Source organism: Zingiber officinale, chromosome 3A (genome assembly GCF_018446385.1).
Source record: "Zingiber officinale cultivar Zhangliang chromosome 3A, Zo_v1.1, whole genome shotgun sequence".
NCBI classification, from domain to species: domain Eukaryota; kingdom Viridiplantae; phylum Streptophyta; class Magnoliopsida; order Zingiberales; family Zingiberaceae; genus Zingiber; species Zingiber officinale.
This window is the reverse complement of record NC_055990.1, coordinates 160,290,068-160,296,145: the sequence shown is the minus strand read 5'-3', so window position 1 is coordinate 160,296,145 and position 6,078 is coordinate 160,290,068.

The following is a 6,078-nucleotide window of genomic DNA, read 5'->3' as shown; positions in this document are numbered from 1 at the left end:
TGTGTTAGCTTGCTCATGCAATTCAAGTTCACAAAATAATTCATCCAATTTCACTATTGACAAATCCCTTGAAACCTTATAAGCATCCACCATGGATGACCATAAAGAGTTTCTTGGGAAAGATTTTAAAGCATACCTTATGAGATCTCGGTTCTCCACACTCTCTCCAACTGAATGAAGACCATTTAGGAGTTCCTTGAATCTCCCATGTAGTGAGCTTACCGTTTCTCCATCTTTCATGGTGAAGTTTTGAAGTTGATTTATCAACAAATCCCTCTTTGCAATTCTTGAATCCTTGGTGCCTTCATTTAGTTCAATAAGCTTATCCCACAAATCCTTGGCACTCTTAAAGGGTCCAACTTTGTTGAGTTGTTCCGAACTTAATCCACATTGACGAGTCACAATCGCCTTTGCATTTGCTTGAGCCTTCATTTTTTGTTCAACAGTCCACCTTGATGACTCAAGTATTTTTCCATTTTCAGTTGGCGCCATGAATCCCTCCGTGATTGAGAACCACATATCAATTTCGGTCATGAGATAATGTTCCATGCGGCTCTTCCAATAAGTAAAATTGCTACCTTCATAGAATGGTGGTCGTGAAGTACTATGTCCCTCCTTCATTGACATCTTGTAGCTCTTTAACTTGTGTTTTCTTGACGATGAATCCTCAAAAACAAACTAATGCTCTGATACCATTTGTTAGGATCGGTTGAGCTAGAGGGGGGGGGGGGTGAATGACTCACTTCTTTTCTGACCAACTTTGTTTTGCACAGCGGAAATCTGAAGCCAATGCTAACACCGGTATTTACTTGGTATCCACCTCCTCAAGGAGGTGACTAGTCCAAGGATCCACACCACTCACACTCTTTCACTATCAAAAACCCTCATTCTCGGAATCACACCGAAGGTGGAGAAACCTTAACAGAAATACAACTCTCCCTTCTCTTCAAAGTAAATATCACAGTCACTACAAAGAAGAAGAGAAGGATTACAAGCTTTTACCGGCTTCTTCTTTGCAGGTGAGACTTCAGTAAGTAGTGGGGAGGAGCTTGAACCCTTTTCTTGAATCTTGATCACTTGAGAGCTTTCGAAAGACTTGAAAAGCAATGGAACAGTATGTTTTCCGTTGTTATGTGTTTTCCAATTTCTTCCCGTGTTTTAAACGTTGAGAAAACTAGCCGTTTCTCACGGCGCTGTCGCCGTGGATCGATTGAGATTATATCCCAATCGATTCACAGGTATCCGTTGGAAGCCATCGCGTCAAGATCAACGGTGCAGATTCTTTTATTTGACTTGGATCGATTGGGGCAGCGTTTGAATCGATTCAGCCACTTGCTCATGAAATCGCAGCTTCGTGAATCGATCGGCCGATCGATTCAATAACTTGAATCGATCGGCTGATCGATTCAGAACGATTCTGTGCTTCGCACAGAATGTTCACGGATCGATCGGCCGATCGATTCAGTACCTTGAATCGATCCAGACGCATTCTGTGCTGCGCAGAACCTTACCAATCGATCAGCCAATCGATTGCCTTACCTTCAATCGATCGGCTGATCGATTCAGAGGCAATCTACCGCACATCCATGTCTGAATCGATTTACCAGTCGATCTCTGACAGTGAACCTATCACACACATAATCTTGTGACTTGCAGGAGCTTCTCTTGCCAAGAATCCGGTCCCCGACCTTCTTGGACTTCTCTTGCCTCACATCTGGTCTTCTGACCTGCAAGAACTCTTTTTGCCAAGAATCCAGTCCTCGACCTTCTTGGACTTCTCTTGCATCTGGTCTTCTGACCTGCAAGAAACTTCTCTTGCAAACTCACAATGCATGTTAGTTCCACCGTATTAACATAAACTTAAATAATTGTCAACACATTGAAACTTCCAGGGCATGATTGCACCAACAAGACAAAGATCCAACCGACATTCAAGGGGGAGTACCGCCGATGGATGAAGATGGATTGGGACTTGGATCAACCATGAAGCACAAATTATCTCCAGCCTTTCTGGGGCAGGGTGAAAGGTGCGCCAATGTAATGTATGCTGTATATTTTCTGTTTGGCTGTATATTTGAAATGCAGGAAGCAAAATGTTAAAAAATGCAATTGGCATTATACGCCGAGCGGCCTATCTTCATGGTGTATAAGATCCGAGCCACCGACTCGAAGGCGAAGACCCCGTGCCGATCGGCCGGGCGTATAATTACATGAGTCAAAAGCTCGATGGCGAAGAACCCGTGCCGTTCGGGCGGGCATAAAAATGATCTGAGCCAAGTGATCGAAGACGAAGACCCCTCGCAGCTCGGCAAGGCGTATATCGGCCGTGTTAAAGTTAACCTTAAAGGCCGTCGAGCTCCGACGTTAAATATCGAGAGATGAGCCGGTGTCTATAAACCCGCCGAGCGGAAGACCGTCGAGCTCCGACGTTAAATATCGAGAGACGAGTCGGCGTCTATAAATCATCCGAGCGGAAGACCGTATATCGAGAGACGAGCCGACGTCTATAAACCTTCCGAGCGGAAGATCGTCGAGCTCCGACGTTAAATATCGAGAGACGAGCCGGCGTCTATAAACTCTCCGAGTGGAAGACCGTCGAGCTCCGACGTTAAATATCGACAGACGAGCCGGCGTCTATAAACCCGGAAGACCGTCGAGCTCCGACGTTAAAAATCGAGAGACGAGCTGGCGTCTATAAATCATCCGAGCGGAAGACCGTCGAGCTCCGACGTTAAATATCGAGAGACGAGCCGGCATCTATAAATCATCCGAGCGAAAGACCGTCGAGCTCTGACGTTAAATATCGAGAGACGAGCCGGCGTCTATAAATCATCCGAGCGAAAGACCGTCGAGCTTCGACGTTAAAATCGAGCAGAATGCCATCATCCGAGCGGAAGACCGTCGAGCTCCGACGTTAAAAATCGAGAGACGAGCCGGCGTCTATAAATCTTCCGAGCGGAAGACCGTCGAGCTCCGACGTTAAATATCGAGAGACGAGCCGGCGTCTATAACCCTCCGAGCGGAAGATCGTCGAGCTCCGACGTTAAAAATCGAGAGACGAGCCGGTGTCTATAAATCATCCGAGTGGAAGACCGTCGAGCTCCGACGTTAAATATCGAGAGACAAGCCGGTGTCTATAAATCATCCGAGCGGAAGACCGTCGAGCTCCTACGTTAAATATCGAGAGACGAGCCGACGTCTATAAATCATCCGAGCGGAAGACCGTCGAACTCCAACGTTAAAAATCGAGAGACGAGCCGGCGTCTATAAACTCTCCGAGCGGAAGACCGTCGAGCTCCGACGTTAAATATCGAGAGACGAGCCGGCGTCTATAAATCATCCGAGCGGAAGACCGTCGAGCTCCGACGTTAAATATCGAGATGAGCCGGCGTCTATAAATCATCCGGCGGAAGATGCCCATAAAAGCGATAAAGTTGAGACGAGCCAGCGTCTATAAATCTTCCGAGCTGAAGACCGTCGAGCTCCGACGTTAAAAATCGAGAGACGAGCCGGCGTCTATAAACCTTCCGAGCGGAAGACCGTCGAGCTCCGACGTTAAATATCGAGAGACGAGTCGGCGTCTATAAACCTTCCGAGCGGAAGACCGTCGAGCTCCGACGTTAAATATCGAGAGACGAGCCGGCGTCTATAAACCTTCCGAGCGGAAGACCGTCGAGCTCCGATGTTAAATATCAAAAGACGAGCCAGCATCTATAAATCATCCGAGCGGAAGACTGTCGAGCTCCGACGTTAAAAATCGAGAGACGAGCCAGCGTCTATAAATCATCCGAGCGGAAGACCGTCGAGCTCCGACGTTAAAAATCGAGAGACGAGTCGACGTCTATAAATCATCCGAGCGGAAGACCGTCGAGCTCCGACGTTAAAAATCAGGAGACGAGCTGGCGTCTATAAATCTTCCGAGCGGAAGACCGTCAAGCTCCGACGTTAAAAATTGAGAGACGAGCCAGCGTCTATAAATCTCCCGAGCGGAAGACCGTCGAGCTCCGACGTTAAAAATCGAGAGACAAGCCGGCGTCTATAAATCATCTGAGCGGAAGACCGTCGAGCTCCGACGTTAAAAATCGAGAGTCGCGCCGGCGACTATAAACCCTCCGGCCGGAAGACCGTCGAACTCCGACGTTAAATATCGAGAGTCGGACCGACGACTATAAACCCTCCGGCCGGAAGTAATGTTGTTTAGCGGTAATTCCAGTTAAAGCCATGCATGTATTCAACTCAGCGAGTCCGACGGACCAAGTGTGCAAGCGGGCGGGTTACCAAGAGTACCCCGTAAACATCTGACGAAAATCCCATTTGTGAAACGAGATATATTCAGCCGAGCGGACTAGCTATACAAAATACTTCGTGAGAAATCCCTTGCAAAACGCAAGAGAGGTGGGATGAGAGGCAATTAATGAGGAGAAGCGGAGGATGGTTTCTTGGATGCGCCGCTCGACACTACGGGCGTCTAGTCAGTCGGACTATGCGCCTCCTTCGACTAGACTTGAAGGGGAGGCATGTGATCCGGTGGTAAGGACGGGGGACCCTCATGGGCAGAGGGTCAAAGACACGTGGAGGTCAACCCCAAGTTCGCGCCGAACGAAGGATGCCGGGCCGAACGGAAGGATGCTGAGCCGACATGACATTCGGCCAGGAGCTTCCCGGGCCAGACAGAAGACAACCCGACCATGGGCGGGTTTCCGACGCTCATAGTGAAAAGGGTCACCTGGCCGAGCGGATAGCCCGCTTGGCCGAAGCATAAAGCATCGTTGCTGTGGAACACTCTCAGCCAAGCACCCGGTCCAGCACGTATGACCGGCCGGACGAAAAGGGACTGCCGACCGGCCAGACACTCACCATATAGTAAGGAGAACAGGACAAGGAAACATCCTCTGACAGCGGGTATGTCCGAGGAGCAGGCCATACGCAGGATCTTATGACAGGGGTCCGCTGTCCCGTCAAAGACGTGCTCGGACTGTAGCAGTAAGGGGTCAGGTAAGCTTTTCTGACAAGCCCATATGGAGGTATGGGCTGAGGACACGTATTCGCCTCGATATGTGTGCGTGAGTCCCTTTCCAGCCCTATATAAAGGGCCTCACCCTTCACCGGAGGTACGCATTCTACGATTCTTGGAGCCACTTTCTCGATTGAGCTTTCCCTGACTTGAGCGTCGGAGGGTCGTCGCCGGGAACCGCTTCCCGGCCCGACTTCCTTACAGGTTCGCCGGAGGACCATACGACCGATCGGAAATCCACGTCAGCGACTCGGAGAGCGCCACGTGTCCAGCGTCCTTTGATTCAGTTTTCGGATAGGATCAAATAATATTTGGTGATGAGCTTTATGAATTTTTAAGTTTAGATTTTCGACCTAAAAATTTATTGTTATAAATTTTGAAAAAATAATTTATTGATTATATAACTAATCGTTTTATATATTGAATCTAATATATTTATTTAATTGATATGTTAATTTGTCTTATTATAATTCTTTCGGTTTCTACATTAACAATGTGAATATTTTAACTATGAAATTTATTAAAATAATTCTTGTAATAAGATGAGAAAATATTTTTAATAAATTTTATGATTATTTATATTTAACAAGAGTTAGTTGGAAGTTTTAATAACGAGATAATAATTAAGAAATTAATTTCAATCGTATTTTTTTAATAATTTTAAATATATTAAATATTAAATATTAAATATTTTTATTATATTTTTTTGAAAAATTAATATTCACAAAATATTTTATTTTATTTATATTTTTAAATTAAATAATTTAGAGAATCAATTTTAATAGATGAATAATCTTAAGTAATTTTGAATTGTGATTTCATCATTATACAGTCTTATTTGATTAGAATGGTATGATATCATATTTATCTTTCTCTCACTTAACTTTTTTTTAACTCTTTTTGAATGAGTGTAAATTTGTATAAATTTAAATAGCTTAAGTCCATCAATAAATTTCTGACTCTGGAAAATTCAGATTTTATCTTTTTTAAATTCCATGAATTTCTGACATCCTATATATTTTGAGTCCCCATAGATGATACAGGATTAAATTTTGTGGGATATG